Genomic DNA, 23,539 nt, shown 5'->3' on the forward strand with positions numbered 1-23,539 from the left:
GTCACTCTGAAACAAACAGTGCATGTTTATACAAATAAAAGCCAATGATAATTGTTTTCCACCTAGCAGCGTACAATTTTTTTTAATAACTAAAATGTTAAATGAAGTTACAATTTTGAGGTTGGGTTTCGTTTGGTGGACAGGATTTGGCACAACAGGCACTTTACTTAATCTTTTTAATAAACACTATTTTTTAAAAATGCATCCAACATGTCTGTCCTTATTTATTACAGCACTTTTCCATTCACTGGTGAAGTAAATCTTCTTTACACTGGCATTACTTATTTAATAACCAATGCTTTTAACTTTATAATACTGTTCCAGATAAAAAGTATTTACTTAAGACTAATGTGATAACAGCTGGTTTCTAAGATGTTACCATTATTTTTTTTAATAATCATTTTAATGAACGTGATGTTATATTTGAATATTTTTATGGATTACATGATTTATTAATCCTTTATTAATAAAGTTTAAACACATATCTCCTAGACTCACAATATGCAGAAAGGAGAAATATCTTTATCTTTATAAAGCAGTGATTTACTGAAAATGTGCATGTTGTTTTCCTTTCTGTTTAAATAGACAACAGAATAAATATAATACATTTCTTGTAATATACAGAATCTTGAATACATCGGAGTGTGGTGATGGGTAAAATAGACTAATAAACATTTACCATATTTTACTAATAGCAAACACCATATTAAATATGTACTGGCATAATTTTGATAAGATTGATTAAGAGGCATATTGACAGGCAATGGAGGTAGGTTTAGAATACATCTAAGTTTATTAAAATGCACAACACAGACATCCCAAAACAGCAGACAGTCCAACCAGGTAAAACAGGGAATAATTATAATATTGGACAATAACGTCTGCAAAAGAATATATCCCGTCAAGGCGAACTTGCAAAGTGGAAACAACAGAACGCGATCAAGGAGCCACTGTTCCGTCGAGTCGATATTCCGTAAAGAGCACCCTCTGGAGGTTGGATGAATTGACATTCCCATTTATGAAACTTTTATAATTTTATTTTACTAATTTAGTTTAACTACTTATTTGGTAGTATTGTAAACAATTGTTATTTACCCCAAGTATTCATATACTACAAACTGATTAATAAGTTAAAAGTGACTATATCACAAACCATTAGTTTTCTAGAAAAAAAGGTTTGAAAGACATTCCATTACAAACGGTCTTTCTGTTATACATAGTGGGAGAGAAAAAAGCTAATTGTTAAAAAAACGAAAAATTTATAAAATACCTAGTTACAAAAACAACTTGTATTAAATAATACAGGTGAATGGAAACAAAGTTGTGTTAATACGGTGGACTGTAAAAATATATATAAACGTAGTCACTGATACGTCACCCGTAAGAGCATTTTTTAAGCGATTTGATTTTTTTTTAAGTGGGTGGAGTCCACGCCTGACTAGATCGAAGTGCTGAGTTACTAAACCCTAAACCAAATTTTTTTAGTTAATGATCTGTAAGAATGATGGTTTATTAGTCATTAATTTTAGTAAGTTTTTTGACATTTGGATACAATATATGGTGTAAAAACGTCTGAGTGCTGCCCTCTTCAGGTTGAACTGTGGCTACTGCAGTTGAATTTTCCTAGTGAATGTTGGGTCCAAAAATGCCTCGTGACGTAAGCAGGTTCAAACTCATTCTCAATCTCGCATTTTTCAAATATTGCCAGTGGGAGGAGTCAGGCTCTGACCAGGGGTTTAGTTACGCTTTAATGCAATATACGTGATACATTGGCGGTTGCGGATAGAAGATTTTGGCAGTTGATATTTCAACGTTTACAACTCTTGAGGTAGATTAACCTAAAATTGAACTATTTATTCGTTATTGGTATTATACTACACACGGTTTAATCATATATTACTTAACAGTTAAGAAACGTTAGAAGTAGACATAGATTAAAATGTATGTTATTATTAACTTTTGCATGTCATTATTCAATTAAATTTTAATTACATTATTATAAGGCTTTTCACAGTTGGTAATGTGTTTTCACAGCAACCTAGCTAGATTCGTATTGGATAATACAGAAATATTAACGTTACGTTATAGCTTTTTAACCTGGTTTAACCGTATAACGTTATGTTAAGATTCTAAATTGTAATTCCCTATAACTTACTATTTTGATTCACTGCTATCGGTGTTTTGTGAGATTGCTCAGACTTCTGAGGTGGAAATTCAATTTTATAATTTATGTTTTTTTTTTTTTAGGGATCGATTAATTTTGAGGTCATGGCAAACCGTGCACAGAGATTAAACTGTAAGTACTAGTGGTACTAGTGTTGGCTACTGACATTTGACATCTGTTATTACATTGTCTGCCTTAAAATGACAACAGCATTGTCATCTTTTTTTGTGGTGTTGCCTTCTTGCTCTATTTCTCCCACAGTTTGTCAATATAAAAATGCTTAATTCTTATAAAATTTGTATTACCTCAAGCATTTATTGAAAAGATTTATACCACAGGGCTGTTGAATGCTGTGTTCTCATTGGTTGAGAAATGTTCCATGGTTGCTGATTATATATTTGTAAGCCACACACCTAACTTGTCAAATGTCTTAAAATAACCACCAAAGCAATGTTTGTGGTAACCGCAGTATAAAAATAACTGACTCCGGTCCTTTGAATTATTCGAAAATAATGCATTACCACCACCTTGGGTGTGCATTATTTTCTTATAATTTATTGTCCCATCATCAATTATTCCTTACTTATTTTTCTTTCATAGACACAGTGTGGATCATTGGTGACAGCTATGTCCGAAGAGGTGCCCAGAGAGCTGAAGAGACCAAGGGAAGAAACCTCGGTCTGCCAAGTGTCCATGTCTCTTGGTTTGGCTCTGGTGGACTGCGGTGGAAAGGACTTCTCCCCTTCTTCTCCCATTGCTTGCGAGGAAGAGCAGCACCAGACGTGCTCATCATCCACTGTGGTGGCAATGACATGGGGGAGGTCCGCAGTGTCCAGCTGGTGAATTTGATGGAGAAGGACCTGCACCAGCTTAAACTCTGGCACCCTGGCATGAAGATAATGTGGTCAGCTATGACCCAGAGGTGCCAGTGGAAGGCTGGTGTCAAGCCCGCAAAACTTGACAAGGCCAGAAAGTTTGTAAATCGTGTAATGGCTACATTCGTCCAAACCTTACATGGTGCCATGGTTGAGCACTCATGTATTCGACATGACATTCCAGGGATGTTTCTAAGAGATGGAGTACATTTGACGCGTAGGGGTAATGACATATTTTTAAATAATATAGCTAACTGCCTTAAAGACCACATACAAATGCAGTAAACTGCAAACTGTTTTTATATTTTATTGCTTAATTGAGTTATGTTTGAACAATGTGTATATTCTTTTTAAAGTGTACAATAAATGAATCTTAAGAATCTTAATTGAATTTTAAGTGATGAATTTGTTTTGTTTTTTAAGTGTTAACAACATGCACTGTGTGTTCACTACTCAGTGGGATGGGTTAAACGCAGAAATGCTTTCCTTAAAAAAATATATTCATTTTTGAAAGTGATAATTCACCCAAAAATGAAAAATCTGTCATTTACTCTCATGCTGTTACAAACCTTTATACATTTCTTTGTTCCGGTGAATACAAAGGAAGACACCCCGAGAAATGCTTAAAACCAAACCGATCATGAACCCCATTCACCTCAAAAGTATTCTTTTTTTCTACTATGCAAGTCAATGGGGCTCCTGTTTGGTCCGGTTACAAAAATCTCTCAAAATATCTTCCTTTGTATTCATCAGAACAAAGAAATGTATACAGGTTTATAACAACATGAGAGTGAGTAAATTATGACACAATTTTCATTTTTAGGGGAACTATCACATTAATGCTTTACATAAAAGTAAGTTACCATAAATGAACACTGCTTTTTATAACTGAAATATTTGAACTGTAACTTCAGATGCAATCACTTCCTTTTGACTGAAAACATGGATATGGCTATACTGGCTACTGAAAAAGCACACACACAATCAGGGGATGTCACACGTCCTACATGAGAAAAAATATTGAATGGATGTTAAACTATTTTATAACAAAACCTTAAGTTCTAAATTACTATAATACTACTTCAATAACTCAATATTTGATATAGACCATTTCAAAAGATGTAAAAACTACTGGTCCAGAAACACTTCCTGTTTCAGTTTGTGACTATTTTTTTATTTCACATATATCATTATCTTTAAGATGTTTAACTTTTTGATTCAGTTCTATATGTTCTGTTGGCTATATTTTATCCCAACGTTTATCTAGTGTTAGTGATTCATGCAAAGCATCACTTTTATTATTGCTTAGGGATTTTATTTTTCATGTAGGAGGCACCCGAAATTACCCATAGACAAACAGTGGGGCGAAAATCCTGTTGACTGCTATTATAAAGTGCACAGATGTATATTTTTGCAGCACAGTGTCATAGAGACATGGGGGTGGGCTCATTTTCCTCAGGCATCAATTAAGTCTCTCATGATCCTTACGGATGTATTAAGCCACACCCCTATCAACCAAATATGAGCACCCTAGCAACACAAAATTCAAACAGTTATATCTTAAAATCTGAATGTCATGTTGACAAGGGGGTTGGTTTATATGATTCATGCTGGCAATTAGCTGATGGAGCAACATCATTGGCCATTCCCAAGCCACGTCCCAGCAACCAAATACAGTATCCTAGCAACCGAGTAAACAAAGCTTTATATCTCCACATCAGAACATTGTAGAGACACGGGGGTTGGATCGTTTTACTCGTGACTCCTGAGTGTAATCAATAGTGGGTGCATTTTATCCCTAGCAACCATATACAGTACCCTAGCAACTGAATAAACAAAGCCTTATATCTCCGCATCAGAACATCATAGAGACAAGGGGTTTGGAACGTTTGACTTGTGACTCGGGTGTAATTACTAGTGGATGCCAATTTTCCCTAGCAACCAAATACAGTACCCTAGCAACGGCATAAACAAAGCCTTATATCGCTGCATCAAAACATCGTAGAAACACGGGGTTGGACCATTGACCTGTGACTCGGAGTGTAATCAGTAGTGGATGCCAATTCTTCTACCTAGCAACCAAATACAGTACCCTAGCAACAGAGTAAACAAAGACTTATATCTCGGCATCAGAACATTGTAGAGACACGGGGGTTGGACCATTTTACTTGTGGCTTGGAGTATAATCATATATTGTCCCCAGAATTTTGCCACAGCAAGCACCACTTCACATTTTCTTCAGGAAATGTACCTATCTAGTTTATAATTATTATTCTTCTTTTTCTGGACACTTTTTCGGCGCGTAACTCGTCCCGCACGGTTTAACGTAGTCCCACAAAAGAGGGCTCAAATCGACCGGATTATTGAGGAGAGGTGTGCTATGACTTTTATAAGGGATCGGGTGCAGGATTTCTGAAAGGGGGGCGAAAAACCACCCGAAAAATCCCATTGACTTAACATTGCGCCCAACTTTGACGGGTCATAGCTCCGCTCGAGGATTTTGTAGAAACATGTGGGTTACAACATTTGAAGAGGGTGGTAGGCTCTGTAAGAACATAGATCACAATGGGGTGTAAGTTGTACCCCTGGGGTGTAAGAGGCACCCGAAAATTCCCATTGACTTATAATGGGGCAGGAAACATGCCCATATAAGGGAATAAAACAGTTCCAGATGGGATATCTTTGCTTTACAGTGTCGTACAGATAAGTGGGTGGGCTCATTTTACTCGGGCATCCAATCAGTCTCTCAGGATCATCCCAGAGCTATTAAGCCACGCCCCTAGCAACAATTTTGGGCACCCTAGCAACATCTCCCATAGACTGCCATTATAAAATGCCCAGATGGATATCTTTGCAGCACAGTGTCATAGAGACATGGGGGTGGGCTCATTTTACTCAGACATCCAATTAGTCTCTCAGGATAGTATCGGAGCTATTAAGCCACGCCCCTAGCAACCACTTTTGAGCACCCTAGCAACATAAAATTCAAACAGTTATATCTCGGCATCAGAACATCGTAGAGACACGGGGGTTGGACCGTTTTTCTTGTGACTCAGAGTGTAATCAGTGGCCACATCATTGGTCACTCCCAAGCCACGCCCCTAGCAACCAAAATGAGCACCCTAGCAACATAATAAACAAAGCCTTATATCTCCGCATCAGAACATCGTAGAGACACGGGGGTTGGACCGTTTTACTTGTGACTCGGAGTGTAATCAGTGGCCACATCATTGGTCACTTCTAAGCCCCGCCCCTAGCAACCAAAATGAGCACCCTAGCAACAGAATAAACAAAGCCTTATATCTCAGCATCAGAACATCGTAGAGACACAGGGGTTGGACCGTTTTACTTGTGACTCGGAGTGTAATCAGTGGCCACATCATTGGTCACTCCCAAGCCACGCCCCTAGCAACCAAAATGAGCACCCTAGCAACATAATAAACAAAGCCTTTTATCTCCGCATCAGAACATCGTAGAGACACGGGGGTTGGACCGTTTTACTTGTGACTCGGAGTGTAATCAGTGGCCACATCATTGGTCACTTCTAAGCCCCGCCCCTAGCAACCAAAATGAGCACCCTAGCAACAGAATAAACAAAGTCTTATATCTCAGCATCAGAACATCGTAGAGACACGGGGGTTGGACCGTTTTACTCGTGACTCGGAGTGTAATCAGTGGCCACATCATTGGTCACTCCCAAGCCACGCCCCTAGCAACCAAATATGAGCACCCTAGCAACATAAAATTCAAACAGTTATATATCTGCATCAGAACATCGTAGAGACACGGGGGTTGGACCATTTTACTTGTGACTCAGAGTGTAATAACTGGCCACATTGTTGGCCACTCCCAAGCCACGCCCCTAACAACCAAATATGAGCACCCTAGCAACATAATAAACAAAGCCTTATATCTCTGGATCCGAACATCATAGAGACATGGGGGTTGGGTCTTTGGGTCATGATAGCTTCATGCTAGCTTAATGCTAAGTCATACTAGCTTCATGCTAGTTTCATGCTAGCTTAATGCTAATTTCATAATAAATCTTGCTAACTTCACGTTAAATCATGCTAGCTTCATGCTAACTTTATGTTAACTTCTTGCTAATCATGCTAACATCATGCTAGCTTCATGCTAATCATGCTAACATCATGCTATCTTTATGCTAATCATTCTAACATCATGCTAACTTCATGCTAATCATGCTAACATCATGCTAATCATGCTAACATCATGTTAACATAATGCTAATCATGCTAACATCATGCTTATCATGTTAACATCATGCTAAATTCATGCTAACATCATGCTAGCTTCATGCTATCATCATGCTAATCATGCTAACATCATGCTAATCATGCTAACATCATGTTAGCTTCATGCTAATCATGTTAGCTTCATGCTAACATCATGCTAGCTTCATGCTAATCATGCTAACATCATGCTAGCTTGATGCTAATCATGCTAGCCTCATGCTAATCATGTTAGCTTCATGCTAGCTTCATGCTAATCATGCTAGCTTCATGTTATCTTCATGCTAGCTTCTTGCTAATCATGCTAACATCATGTTAATCATGCTAACATCATGCTAACATCATGCTAGCTTCATGCTAACATCATGCTAGCTTCTTGCTAATCATGCTAGCTTCATGCTAATCATGTTAGCTTCATGCTAGCTTCATGCTAATCATGCTAGCTTCATGCTAGCTTCATGCTAGCTTCATGCTAACTTCATGTTAATCATGCTAACATCATGCTAATCATGCTAACATCATGCTAATCATGCTAGCTTCATGCTAATCATGTTAGTTTCATGCTAGCTTCATGTTAATCATGTTAGCTTAATGCTAGCTTCATGCTAACTTCATGCTAATCATGTTAGCTTCATGCTAGCTTCATGCTAATCATGTTAACATCATGCTAGCTTCATGTTAACTTCATGCTAACTTCATGCTAATCATGCTAACATCATGCCAACTTCCTGATAATCATGCTAACATCATGCTAACTTCATGCTAATCATATTAACATCATGTTAGCTTCATGCTAATGATGTTCGCTTTATGCTAGCTTCATGCTAATAATGTTAACATCATACTACCTTCATGTTATTTATGCTAACATCATGCTAGCTTCATGGTAATCATACTACCTTCAATAAACAAAGCCTTATATCTCCACATCAGAACATCGTAGAGACAAGGGGGTTGGACCGTTTGACTCGTGACTCGGAGGGTAATCACTAGTGGATGGCAATTTTTTCCCTAGCAACCAAATACAGTACCCTAGCAACAGAGTAAACAAAGCCTTATATCTCCGCATCAGAACATCGTAGAGACACGGGAGTTGGATCGTTTTACTTTTGGCTTGGAGTATAATCATATATATTCCCCAGAATTTTGCCACGGCAAGCACCACTTCACATTTTCTTCAGGAAATGTACCTATCTAGTTATAATTATTATTATTCTTCTTTTTCTGGACACTTTTTCGGCGCGTAACTCGTCCCGCACGGTTTGTTGTAGTCCCACGAAAGAGGGCTCAAATTGACCGGATTATTGAGGAGAGGTGTGCTATGACTTTTATAAGCGATCCGGTGCAGGATTTCCGAAAGGGGGGCGAAAAACAACCCGAAAAATCCCATTGACTTTACATTGCGCCCAACTTTGACGAGTCATAGCTCGGCTCGAGGATTTTGTAGAAACATGTGGGTTACAACATTTGAAGAGGGTGGTAGGCTCTGTAAGAACATAGATCACAATGGGGTGTAAGTTGTACCCCTGGGGTGTAAGAGGCACCCGAAAATTCCCATTGACTTATAATGGGGCAGGAAACATGCCCATATAAGGGAATAAAACAGTTCCAGATGGGATATCTTTGCTTTACAGTGTCGTAGAGATAAGTGGGTGGGCTGATTTTACTCGGGCATCCAATCAATCTCTCAGGATCATCCCAGAGCTATTAAGCCACGCCCCTAGCAACAATTTTGGGCACCCTAGCAACATCTCCCATAGACTGCCATTATAAAATGCCCAGATGGATATCTTTGCAGCACAGTGTCATAGAGACATGGGGGTGGGCTCATTTTACTCAGACATCCAATCAGTCTCTCAGGATCCTTACATAGGTTTTAAGCCACGCCCCTAGCAACGACTTTTGAGCACCCTAGCAACATAACATTCAAACAGTTATATCTCGGCATCAGAACATCGTAGAGACACGGGGGTTGGACCGTTTTACTTGTGACTACGGGTGTAACAATTGGGCACATAATTGGCCACTCCCAAGCCACGCCCCTAGCAACCAAATTTGAGCACCCTAGCAACCAAAAAAACAAAGCCTTGTATCTCCGCATCAGAACATCGTAGAGACATGAGGGTTGGACCGTTTGACTTGTGACTCGGCGGGTAATCACTATGGGATGCCAATTTTTTCCCTAGCAACCAAATACAGTACCCTAGCAACAGAGTAAACAAAGCCTTATATCTTCGCATCAGAACATCGTAGAGACATGGGGGTTGGACCGTTTGACTCGTGACTCAGAGTGTAATCACTATGGGATGCCAATTTTTTCCCTAGCAACCAAATACAGTACCCTAGCAACAGAGTAAACAAAGCTTTATATCTCCGGATCAGAACATCGTAGAGACACGGGGGTTGGACCGTTTGACTCGTAACTCGGCGGGTAATCAGTAGTGGATGCCAATTTTTTCCCTAGCAACCAAATACAGTACCCTAGCAACAGAGTAAACAAAGCCTTATATCTTCGCATCAGAACATCGTAGAAACACGGGGGTTGGACCGCTTGACTTGTGACTCGGCGGGTAATCACTATGGGATGCCAATTTTTTCCCTAGCAACCAAATACAGTACCCTAGCAACAGAGTAAACAAAGCCTTATATCTTCGCATCAGAACATCGTAGAGACATGGGGGCTGGACCGTTTGACTCGTGACTCAGAGTGTAATCACTATGGGATGCCAATTTTTTCCCTAGCAACCAAATACAGTACCCTAGCAACAGAGTAAACAAAGCCTTATATCGCCGCATCAGAACATCGTAGAGACATGGGGGTTGGACCGTTTGACTTGTGACTCGGAGGGTAATCACTAGTGGATGCCATTTTTTACCCTAGCAACCAAATACAGTACCCTAGCAACAGAGTAAACAAACCCTTATATCTCCGCATCAGAACATCGTACAGACACGGGAGTTGGATCGTTTTACTTTTGGCTTGGAGTATAATCATATATGGTCCCCAGAATTTTGCCACGGCAAGCACCACTCACATTTTCTTCAGGAAATGTACCTATCTAGTTATTATTATTCTTCTTTTTCTGGACACTTTTTCGGCGCGTAACTCGTCCCGCACGGTTTGTTGTAGTCCCACGAAAGAGGGCTCAAATTGACCGGATTATTGAGGAGAGGTGTGCTATGACTTTTATAAGCGATCCGGTGCAGGATTTCCGAAAGGGGGGCGAAAAACAACCCGAAAAATCCCATTGACTTTACATTGCGCCCAACTTTGACGAGTCATAGCTCGGCTCGAGGATTTTGTAGAAACATGTGGGTTACAACATTTGAAGAGGGTGGTAGGCTCTGTAAGAACATAGATCACAATGGGGTGTAAGTTGTACCCCTGGGGTGTAAGAGGCACCCGAAAATTCCCATTGACTTATAATGGGGCAGGAAACATGCCCATATAAGGGAATAAAACAGTTCCAGATGGGATATCTTTGCTTTACAGTGTCGTAGAGATAAGTGGGTGGGCTGATTTTACTCGGGCATCCAATCAATCTCTCAGGATCATCCCAGAGCTATTAAGCCACGCCCCTAGCAACAATTTTGGGCACCCTAGCAACAAGTCCCATAGACTGCCATTATAAAATGCCCAGATGGATATCTTTGCAGCACAGTGTCATAGAGACATGGGGGTGGGCTCATTTTACTCAGACATCCAATCAGTCTCTCAGGATCCTTACATAGGTTTTAAGCCACGCCCCTAGCAACGACTTTTGAGCACCCTAGCAACATAACATTCAAACAGTTATATCTCGGCATCAGAACATCGTAGAGACACGGGGGTTGGACCGTTTTACTTGTGACTACGGGTGTAACAATTGGGCACATAATTGGCCACTCCCAAGCCACGCCCCTAGCAACCAAATTTGAGCACCCTAGCAACCAAAAAAACAAAGCCTTGTATCTCCGCATCAGAACATCGTAGAGACATGAGGGTTGGACCGTTTGACTTGTGACTCGGCGGGTAATCACTATGGGATGCCAATTTTTTCCCTAGCAACCAAATACAGTACCCTAGCAACAGAGTAAACAAAGCCTTATATCTTCGCATCAGAACATCGTAGAGACATGGGGGTTGGACCGTTTGACTCGTGACTCAGAGTGTAATCACTATGGGATGCCAATTTTTTCCCTAGCAACCAAATACAGTACCCTAGCAACAGAGTAAACAAAGCTTTATATCTCCGGATCAGAACATCGTAGAGACACGGGGGTTGGACCGTTTGACTCGTAACTCGGCGGGTAATCAGTAGTGGATGCCAATTTTTTCCCTAGCAACCAAATACAGTACCCTAGCAACAGAGTAAACAAAGCCTTATATCTTCGCATCAGAACATCGTAGAAACACGGGGGTTGGACCGCTTGACTTGTGACTCGGCGGGTAATCACTATGGGATGCCAATTTTTTCCCTAGCAACCAAATACAGTACCCTAGCAACAGAGTAAACAAAGCCTTATATCTTCGCATCAGAACATCGTAGAGACATGGGGGCTGGACCGTTTGACTCGTGACTCAGAGTGTAATCACTATGGGATGCCAATTTTTTCCCTAGCAACCAAATACAGTACCCTAGCAACAGAGTAAACAAAGCCTTATATCGCCGCATCAGAACATCGTAGAGACATGGGGGTTGGACCGTTTGACTTGTGACTCGGAGGGTAATCACTAGTGGATGCCATTTTTTACCCTAGCAACCAAATACAGTACCCTAGCAACAGAGTAAACAAAGCCTTATATCTCCGCAGCAGAACATCGTAGAGACACGGGGGTTGGATCGTTTTACTTTTGGCTTGGAGTATAATCATATATGGTCCCCAGAATTTTGCCACGGCAAGCACCACTCACATTTTCTTCAGGAAATGTACCTATCTAGTTATATTTTATTCTTACATCTGCACGTTTTTTCGGCACCTAACTCGTCCCGCACGGTTTGTCGTAGACCCATGAAAGAGGGCTCAAATCGACCGGCTTATTGAGGAGAGGTGTGCTATGACTTTTATAAGCGATCGGGTGCAGGATTTCCGAAAGGGGGGCGAAAAACCACCCGAAAAATCCCATTGACTTAACATTGCGCCCAACTTTGACGAGTCATAGCTCCGCTCAAGGATTTTGTAGAAACTTGTGGGTTACAACATTTGAAGAGGGTGGTAGACTCTGTAAGAACATACATCACATTGGGGTGTAACTTGTACCCCTGGGGTGTAAGAGGCGCCCAAAAGTGCCCCAATGAAAAGTCAATGGGGGGAAATCCCATAGACTTAACATTGCAAAAACTTTGACGGGTCATAGGTACAAGCGAGGATTTTGTAGAAACATGTGGGTTACATTATTTGAAGAGGGTGGTAGACTCTGTAAGAACATGGATCACAATGGGGTGTAAGTTGTACCCCTGGGGTGTAAGAGGCACCCAAATATTCTCATTGACTTATAATGGGGCAGGAAACATGCCCATATAAGGGAATAAAACAGTTCCAGATGGGATATCTTTGCTTTACAGTGTCGTAGAGATAAGTGGGTGGGCTCATCTCACTCGGACATCCAATCAGTCTCTCAGGATCATCTCAGAGCTATTAAGCCACGCCCCTAGCAACAATTTTGGGCACCCTAGCAACATCTCCCATAGACTGCCATTATAAAATGCCCAGATGGATATCTTTGCACCACAGTGTCATAGAGACATGGGGGTGGGCTCATTTTACTCAGGCATCCAATCAGTCTCTCGGGATCCTTACATAGGTATTAAGCCACGCCCCTAGCAACCACTTTTGAGCACCCTAGCAACATAAAATTCAAACAGTTATATCTCCGCATCAGAACATCGTACAGACACGGGGGTTGGACCGTTTGACTCGTGACTCAGAGTGTAATCATTATGGGATGCCAATTTTTTCCCTAGCAACCAAATACAGTACCCTAGCAACAGAGTAAACAAAGCCTTATATCTCAGCATCAGAACATCGTAGAGACACGGGGGTTGGACCGTTTGACCCGTGACTCGGAGTGTAATCATTATGGGATGCCAATTTTTTCCCTAGCAACCAAATACAGTACCCTAGCAACAGAGTAAACAAAGCCTTATATCTCAGCATCAGAACATCGTAGAGACACGGGAGTTGGACCGTTTGACTCGTGACTCAGAGTGTAATCACTATGGGATGCCAATATTTTCCCTAGCAACAAAATACAGTACCCTAGCAACAGAGTAAACAAAGCCTTATATCTCCGCATCAGAACATCGTAGAGACACGGGGGTTGGACCGTTTGACTCGTGACTCGGAGTGTAATCATTATGGGATGCCAATTTTTTCCCTAGCAACCAAATACAGTACCCTAGCAACAGAGTAAACAAAGCCTTATATCTTCGCATCAGAACTTCGTAGAGACACGGGGGTTGGACCGTTTGACTCGTGACTCAGAGTGTAATCACTATGGGATGCCAATTTTTTCCCTAGCAACCAAATACAGTACCCTAGCAACAGAGTAAACAAAGCCTTATATCTCAGCATCAGAACATCGTAGAGACACGGGGGTTGGACCGTTTGACTCGTGACTCAGTGTGTAATCACTATGGGATGCCAATTTTTTCCCTAGCAACCAAATACAGTACCCTAGCAACATAGTAAACAAAGCCTTATATCTCAGCATCAGAACATCGTAGAGACACGGGGGTTGGACCGTTTGACCCGTGACTCGGAGTGTAATCATTATGGGATGCCAATTTTTTCCCTAGCAACCAAATACAGTACCCTAGCAACAGAGTAAACAAAGCCTTATATCTCAGCATCAGAACATCGTAGAGACACGGGAGTTGGACCGTTTGACTCGTGACTCAGAGTGTAATCACTATGGGATGCCAATATTTTCCCTAGCAACAAAATACAGTACCCTAGCAACAGAGTAAACAAAGCCTTATATCTCCGCATCAGAACATCGTAGAGACACGGGGGTTGGACCGTTTGACTCGTGACTCGGAGTGTAATCATTATGGGATGCCAATTTTTTCCCTAGCAACCAAATACAGTACCCTAGCAACAGAGTAAACAAAGCCTTATATCTTCGCATCAGAACTTCGTAGAGACACGGGGGTTGGACCGTTTGACTCGTGACTCAGAGTGTAATCACTATGGGATGCCAATTTTTTCCCTAGCAACCAAATACAGTACCCTAGCAACAGAGTAAACAAAGCCTTATATCTCAGCATCAGAACATCGTAGAGACACGGGGGTTGGACCGTTTGACTCGTGACTCAGTGTGTAATCACTATGGGATGCCAATTTTTTCCCTAGCAACCAAATACAGTACCCTAGCAACAGAGTAAACAAAGCCTTATATCTCAGCATCAGAACATCATAGAGACACGGGGGTTGGACCGTTTGACTCGTGACTCAGAGTGTAATCACTATGGGATGCCAATTTTTTCCCTAGCAACCAAATATAGTACCCTAGCAACCGAATAAACAAAGCCTTATATCTTCGCATCAGAACATCATAGAGACACGGGGTTTGGATCGTTTTACTCGTGACTGGAAGTATAATCATATACTGTCCCCCGAAATTTGCCACGGCAAGCACCACTTCACATTTTCTTCAGGAAATGTACCTATCTAGTTATGTTGGCTTTGAAAAAGCCAACATACTGTTATTGCTTTTAAACTTATTATTATTATTATTCTTTCTTATCCCCCCAAAATTTCTGACACTAACTCGTCCTAGGGCTTTCAAGCTACATGCACCAAATTTTCCACAGACCTTCAGACTGGTCTGACTTAGTGTGCTATATCTTTTCTAACTGATAGGACCTTCCGAATTCCTAAACGGGGGGCTCGAACACCCCAAAATTTCCATTGACTTAACATGGAGACAAACTTTGACGGGTCATAGCTGCGAGTGAGAAACTTGTAGAAACTTGTGGCTTACCACATTTAAGGAGGCTGACAGGCTGTGTAAGAACATACCTCACAATGGGGTGTAAGCTGTACCCCTGGGGTGTAAGAGGCCCCCAAAATTTCCCATTGACTTATAATGGGGCAGGAAACATGCCCATAAAAGGGAATAAAAACGTCCCAGATGGAATATCTTCACTTTAGAGTGTCGTAGAGACATGGGGGTAGGCTCATTTTACTCAGTCATCCAATCAGTCTCTTAGGATCACCACAGAGCTATTAAGCCACGCCCCTAGCAACAATTTTGGGTACCCTAGCAACATCTCCCATAGACTACCATTATAAAAAGCCCAGATGGATATCTTTGCACCAGAGTGTCATAGAGACATGGGGGTTGGCTCATTTTACTCAGGCATCCAATCAGTCTCTTAGGATTCTTATTGAGGTATTAAGCCACGCCCCTAGCAACCAAATATGAACACCCTAGCAACATAATAAACGAAGCCTTATATCTCTGGATCTGAACATCATAGAGACATGGGGGTTGGGTCTTTGGGTCATGTTAGCGTCATGCTAGCTCCATGCTAAGTCATATTAGCTTCATGCTAGTTTCATGCTAGCTTTATGCTAATTTCATAATAAATCTTGCTAACTTCATGCTAAATCATGCTAACTTCATGTTAAATCTAGTTAGCTTCACGATAAATAGTGCTAGCTTCATGCTAATCATGCTAGCATCATGCTAATCATGCTAACTTCACGTTAAATCATGTTAGCTTCATGCTAATCATACTAACCTTATGTTTACTTCATGTTAACTATGCTAGCCTCATGCTAGCTTCATGCTAATCATGCTAACATCATGCTAGCTTCATGCTAATCATGCTAACATCATGCTAGCTTCATGCTAATCATGCTAGTATCATGCTAGCTTCGTGCTAATCATGCTAGCATCATGCTAGCTTCATGCTAATCATGCTAGCTTCATGCTAATCATGCTAGCTTCATGCTAATCATGCTAACATCATGCTAGCTTCATGCTAATCATGTTAGCATCATGCTAACTTCATGCTAATCATGTTAGCATCATGCTAACTTCATGCTAATCATGTTAGCATCATGCTAACTTCATGCTAATCATGTTAGCATCATGCTAGCTTCATGCTAATCATGCTAGCATCATGCTAGCTTCATGCTAATCATGCTAGCTTCATGCTAGCTTCATGCTAATCATGCTAGCTTCATGCTAATCATGTTAGCTTCATGCTAGCTTCATGCTAATCATGCTAGCTTCATGCTAATCATGTTAGCTTCATGCTAGCTTCATGCTAATCATACTTGCATCATGCTAGCTTCATGCTAATCATGTTAGCTTCATGCTAGCTTCATGCTAATCATGCTAACATCATGCTAGCTTAATGCTAAACATGCTAGCTTCATGCTAATCATGTTAGCTTCATGCTAGCTTCATGCTAATCATGCTAGCTTCATGCTAATCATGCTAGCATCATGCTACCTTCATGCTAATCATGCTAGCATCATGCTAGCTTCATGCTAATCATGTTAGCTTCATGCTAACTTAATGCTAATCATGTTAGCTTCATGCTAGCTTCATGCTTATCATGCTAGCTTCATGACAGCTTCATGCTAATCATGCTAGCATCATGCTAGCTGCATGCTAATCATGTTAACATCATGTTAGCTTCATGCTAATCATGCTAACATCATGTTAGCTTCATGCTAATCATGCTAGCATCATGCTAGCTTCATGCTAATCATGCTAGCATCATGCTAGCTTCATGCTAATCATGCTAGCATCATGCTAGCTTCATGCTAATCATGTTAACTTCATGCTAACTTCATGATAAATCAAGCTGTATTCATTCTTAATCATGCAAACAACCAGCTACACTAAATTGAACGTCTTAACTTTACGTTTATCCTGTGAAACTGTTCAGGCCACGCTTTTTCAAGCCAACATAAAGTTTGTCTTCAAACTTTAATATCTAGTTATGACAAAAGCCAACATACTGTTCTTCGATCTAAGCTTATTATTATTATGTTGGCTTGACAAAGCCAACATACTGATATTGTATTTAAACTTATTATTATTCTTCTTCTTCTTCTTCTTCTTCTTCTTCTTCTTCTTCTTCTTCTGAGACTAAAATTTCTGCGGCTAACTCGTCCGACAGCTTTCAAGCTACATCCACAAAATTTTCCACGGACATTCTGACTGGTCTAAAGAAGTGTGCTATATCTTTTTGACAGGATCCGACTTACAGAATTCCTAAAACGGGACATAAAACTTCCGAAAAGTCCCATTTACTTAACATTGCGACAAACTTTGACAGGTCATAGCTCCGAGTGAGAAATTTGTAGAAACTTGTGGCTTACCATATTTAAGGAGGCTGACAGGCACTGTGAGAACATACCTCACATTGGGGTGTAAGTTTCACCCCTGGGGTGTAGGAGGCCCCCAAAATTCCCCATTGACTTATAACGGGGCAGGAAACACGCCCATATAAGGGAATAAAAACGTTCCAGATGGAATATCTTCGCTTTACAGTGTCATAGAGACATGGGGGTGGGCTCATTTTACTCAGGCATCCAATCAGTCTCTCTGGATCATCCCATAGCAATTAAGCCACGCCCCTAGCAACCATTTTTGGGCACCCTAGCAACATCTCCCATAGACTGCCATTATAAAATGCCCAGATGGATATCTTTGCAGCACAGTGTCACAGAGACATGGGGGTGGGCTCATTTTACTCAGGCATCCAATCAGTCTCTAAGGATTCTTATTGAGCTATTAAGCCACGCCCCTAGCAACCAAATATGAGCACCCTAGCAACATAATAAACAAAGCCTTATATCTCTGGATCCGAACATCATAGAGACATGGGGGTTGGGTCTTTTGGTCATGTTAGCTTCATGCTAGCTTCAAGCTAAGTCATACTAGCTTCATGCTAGTTTCATGCTAGCTTTATGCTAATTTCATAATAAATCTTGCTAACTTCATGTTTATTCATGTTAGCATCATGCTAGCTTCATGCTAATTCATGTTAGCATTATGCTAGCTTCATGCTAATTCATGTTAGCATCATGCTAGCTTCATGCTAATTCATGTTAGCATCATGCTAGCTTCATGCTAATTCATGTTAGCATCATGCTAGCTTCATGCTAATTCATGTTAGCATCATGCTAGCTTCATGCTAATTCATGTTAGTTTCATGCTAGCTTCATGCTAATTCATGTTAGCATCATGCTAGCTTCATGCTAATTCATGTTAGCATCATGCTAGCTTCATGCTAATTCATGTTAGCATCATGCTAGCTTCATGCTAATTCATGTTAGCATCATGCTAGCTTCATGCTAGCTTCATGCTAATTCATGTTAGCATCATGCTAGCTTCATGCTAATTCATGTTAGCATCATGCTAATTCATGTTAGCATCATGCTAGCTTCATGCTAATTCATGTTAGCATCATGCTAGCTTCATGCTAATTCATGTTAGCATCATGCTAGCTTCATGCTAGCTTCATGCTAATTCATGTTAGCATCATGCTAGCTTCATGCTAATTCATGTTAGCATCATGCTAGCTTCATGCTAATTCATGTTAGCATCATGCTAGCTTCATGCTAATTCATGTAAGCTTAATGCTAGCTTCATGCTAATTCATGTTAGCATCATGCTAGCTTCATGCTAATTCATGTTAGCATCATGCTAGCTTCATGCTAATTCATGTTAGCATCATGCTAGCTTCATGATAATTCATGTTAGCATCATGCTAGCTTCATGCTTATTCATGTTAGCATCATGCTAGCTTCATGCTAACTTCATGCTAATTCATTTTAGCATCATGCTAGCTTCATGCTAATTCATGTTAGCATCATGCTAACTTCATGCTAATTCATGTTAGCATCATGCTAGCTTCATGCTAATCATGCTAACTTGATGCTAGCTTCATGCTAATCATGTTAGCTTCATGCTAATCATGTTAGCTTCATGCTAGCTTCATGCTAATTCATGTTAGCATCATGCTAGCTTCATGCTATTTCATGTTAGCATCATGCTAGCTTCATGCTAATCATGCTAACTTGATGCTAGCTTCATGCTAATCATGTTAGCTTCATGCTAATCATGTTAGCTTCATGCTAGCTTCTGGCTAATCATGCTAGCTTTATGTTAAATCAGGCTAGCTTCATACTTAAACATACTAACAGCCAGATAGCCTACTAAACTAAACTTCTGTCAAACCGTTTTTAACGTTCAGGCCAGGCTTTGTCAAGCCAACATAAAGTTTGTCTTCAAACTTTTCTATCTAGTTATTATTATTATTATTCTTCTGGTCCACACTTTTTCTAACAGTAACTCCTCCTAGAGCTTTCAAGCTACACCCACAAAACTTTACAAAACTTTTAAGACTGGTACGTAGATTTATGCTATATCTTTTCTAACTGATGGGACCTACCGAATTCCTAAACGGGGCGCTCAAACACCCCAAATTTTCCATTGACTTAACATTGCGACAAACTTTGACGGGTCATAGCTGCAAGCGAGAAATTTGTAGAAACTTGTGGGTTACCACATTTGAAGAGGCTGGCAGGCTCTGTAAGAACATACATCACATTGGGGTGTAAGTCTCACCCCTGGGGTGTAAGAGGCACCCAAATTTCCCCATTGACTTATAATGGGGCAAGGAACGTGCCCATATAAGGGAATAAAAGCGTCCCAGATGGAATATCTTCACTTTAGAGTGTCGTAGAGACATGGGGGTGGGCTCATTTTACTCAGGCATCCAATCAGTCTCTCTGGATCGTCTCATAGCTGTTAAGCCACGCCCCTAGCAACCATTTTTGGGTACCCTAGCAACATCTCCCATAGACTGCCATTATAAAATGCCCAGATGGATATCTTTGCAGCACAGTGTCACAGAGACATGGGGGTGGGCTCATTTTACTCAGGCATCCAATCAGTCTCTAAGGATGCTTATTGAGGTATTAAGCCACGCCCCTAGCAACCAAATATGAGCACCCTAGCAACATAATAAACAAAGCCTTATATCTCTGGATCCGAACATCATAGAGACATGGGGGTTGGGTCTTTTGGTCATGTTAGCCTTATGCTAGTTTCATGCTAAGTCATACTAGCTTCATGCTAGTTTCATGCTAGCTTCATGCTAATTTCATAATAAATCTTGCTAACTTCATGCTTATTCATGTTAGCATCATGTTAGCTTCATGCTAATTAATGTTAGCAACATGCCAACTTCATGCTAATTCATGTTAGCATCATGCTAGCTTCATGCTAATTCACGTTAGCTTCATGCTAATTCATGTTAACATCATGCTAGCTTCATGCTAATTCATGTTAACATCATGTTAGCTTCATGTTAGCATCACGTTAGCTTCATGTTAATTCATGTTAGCATCATGCTAGCTTCATGCTAATTCATGTTAGCATCATGTTAGCTTCATGTTAATTCATATTAGCATCATGCTAGCTTCATGCTAATTCATGTTAACATCATGCTAATTCATGTTAGCATCAAGCTAGCTTCATGCTAATTCATGTTAGCATCATGCTAGCTTCATGCTAACTTCATACTAATTCATGTTAGCATCATGCTAGCTTCATGCTAAATCATGTTAGCATCATGCTAGCTTCATGCTAATTCATGTTAGCATCATGCTAGCATCATGCTAGCTTCATGCTAATTCATATTAGCATCATGCTAGCTTCATGCTAATTCATATTAGCATCATGCTAGCTTCATGCTAATTCATGTTAGCATCATGCTAGCTTCATGCTAATTCATGTTAGCATCATGCTAGCTTCATGCTAATTCATGTTAGCATCATGCTAGCATCATGCTAGCTTCATGCTAATTCATATTAGCATCATGCTAGCTTCATGCTAATTCATGTTAGCATCATGCTAGCTTCATGCTAATTCATGTTAGCATCATGCTAGCTTCATGCTAATTCATGTTAGCTTCATGCTAATTCATGTTAGCATCATGCTAGCTTCATGTTCATTCATGTTAGCATCATGCTAGCTTCATGCTAATTCGTGTTAGCATCATGTTAGCTTCATGCTTATTCATGTTAGCATCATGTTAGCTTCATGCTATTTCATGTTAGCATCATGCTATCTTCATGCTAATCATGCTAACTTGATGCTAGCTTCATGTTAACCATGTTAGCTTCATGCTAGCTTCAGGCTAATCATGCTAGCTTCATGCTAAATCAGGCTAGCTTCATACTTAAACATACTAACAGCCAGATAGCCTACTAAACTATACATCTGTCAAACCTTTTTAAACGTACAGGCTACGCTTTGGCAAGCCAACATAAAGTTTGTCAACAAACTTTTCTATCTAGTTATTATTATTATTCTTTTTCTTCTGAGACTAAAATTTCTAACTCTAACTCGTCCGAGAGCTTTCAAGCTACAGCCATCAAACTTTGGACATACCTTCGGTCTGATCTGACTCGAGTTGCTATATCTTTTCTAACTGATGGGACCTTCCGAATTCCTAAACGGGGCGCTCAAACATCCCAAAATTTCCATTGACTTAACATTGAGACAAACTTTGACGGGTCATAGCTGCGAGTGAGAAACTTGTAGAAACTTGTGGCTTATCACATTTAAGGAGGCTGACAGGCTGTTTAAGAACATACCTCACAATGGGGTGTAAGCTGTACCCCTGGGGTGTAAGAGGCCCCCAAAATTTCCCATTGACTTATAATGGGGCAGGAAACATGCCCATAAAAGGGAATAAAAGCGTCCCAGATGGAATATCTTCACTTTAGAGTGTCTTAGAGACATGGGGGTGGGCTCATTTTACTCAAGCATCCAATCAGTCTCTTAGGATCACCCCAGAGCTATTAAGCCACGCCCCTAGCAATAATTTTGGGTACCCTAGCAACATCTCCCATAGACTACCATTATAAAAAGCCCAGATGGATATCTTTGCACCAGAGTGTCATAGAGACATAGGGGTGGGCTCATTTTAGTCAGGCATCCAATCAGTCTCTTAGGATTCTTATTGAGGTATTAAGCCACGCCCCTAGCAACAAAATATGAAGACCCTAGCAACATAATAAACAAAGCCTTATATCTCTGGATCTGAACATCGTAGAGACACGGGGGTTGGACCGTTTTACTTGTGGCTTGAAGTGTAATCATTATGGGATGCCAATTTTCTCCCTAGCAACCAAACTTAGTACCCTAGCAACGGAATAAACAAAGCCTTATATCTCCGCATCAGAACATCATAGAGACACGGGGGTTGGACCGTTTTACTTGTGGCTTGAAGTGTGATCATTATGGGATGCCAATTCTCCCTAGCAACCAAACTTAGTACCCTAGCAACGGAATAAACAAAGCCTTATATCTCCGCTTCAGAACATTGTAGAGACACGGGGGTTGAACCGTTTACTTGTGGCTTGAAGGGTGATCATTATGGGATGCCAATTTTCTCCCTAGCAACCAAACTTAGTACCCTAGCAACGCAATAAATGTTAGCTTTATGCTAGCTTCCTGCTAATCATGCTAGCTTCATGCTAATCATGCTAACATCATGCTAACTTCATGCTAGCTTCATGCTAACTTCATGCTAGCTTCATGCTAGTCATGCTAGCATCATGCTAGCTTCATGCTAATCATGCTAGCATCATGCTAGCTTCATGCTAATCATGCTAGCATCATGCTAGCTTCATGCTAATATCATGCTAGCTTCATGCTAATCATGCTAGCTTCATGCTAATCATGCTAACATCATGTTAGCTTCATGCTAATCATGCTAGCATCATGCTAGCTTCATGTTAATCATGCTATTATCGTGCTAGCTTCATGCTAATCATTCTAGCTTCCTGCTAATCATGCTAGCTTCATGCTAGCTTCATGCTAATAATTCTAGCTTCATGCTAATCATTCTAGCTTCCTGCTAATCATGCTAGCTTCATGCTAGCTTCATGCTAATCATGCTAACATCATGCTAGCTTTATGCTAGCTTCATGCTAATAATTCTAACTTCATGCTAATCATGCTAGCATCATGCTAGCTTCATGCTAATCATGCTAGCATCATGCTAGCTTCATGCTAATCATGCTAGCATCATGCTAGCTTCATGCTAATCATGCTAGCATCATGCTAGCTTCATGCTAATCATGCTAGCTTCATGCTAATCATGCTAGCATCATGCTAGCTTCATGCTAATCATGCTAGCATCATGCTAGCTTCATGTTAATCATGCTAGTATCGTGCTAGCTTCATGCTAATCATGCTAACATCATGCTGGCTTCATGCC

At 40.5% G+C, this 23,539-nt stretch overlaps 1 protein-coding gene across 1 annotated transcript in view; it reads right to left on the reverse strand.

The window, feature by feature from the left end:
• Positions 1-23,539, reverse strand: part of LOC129453634 (uncharacterized) — a 213,392-nt gene that overhangs the window by 124,992 nt on the left and 64,861 nt on the right. The gene's annotated exons all lie outside the window — the stretch shown is intronic.

The sequence above is a fragment of the Misgurnus anguillicaudatus genome, chromosome 23 (assembly GCF_027580225.2).
Source record: "Misgurnus anguillicaudatus chromosome 23, ASM2758022v2, whole genome shotgun sequence".
In the NCBI taxonomy this organism is placed as follows: domain Eukaryota; kingdom Metazoa; phylum Chordata; class Actinopteri; order Cypriniformes; family Cobitidae; genus Misgurnus; species Misgurnus anguillicaudatus.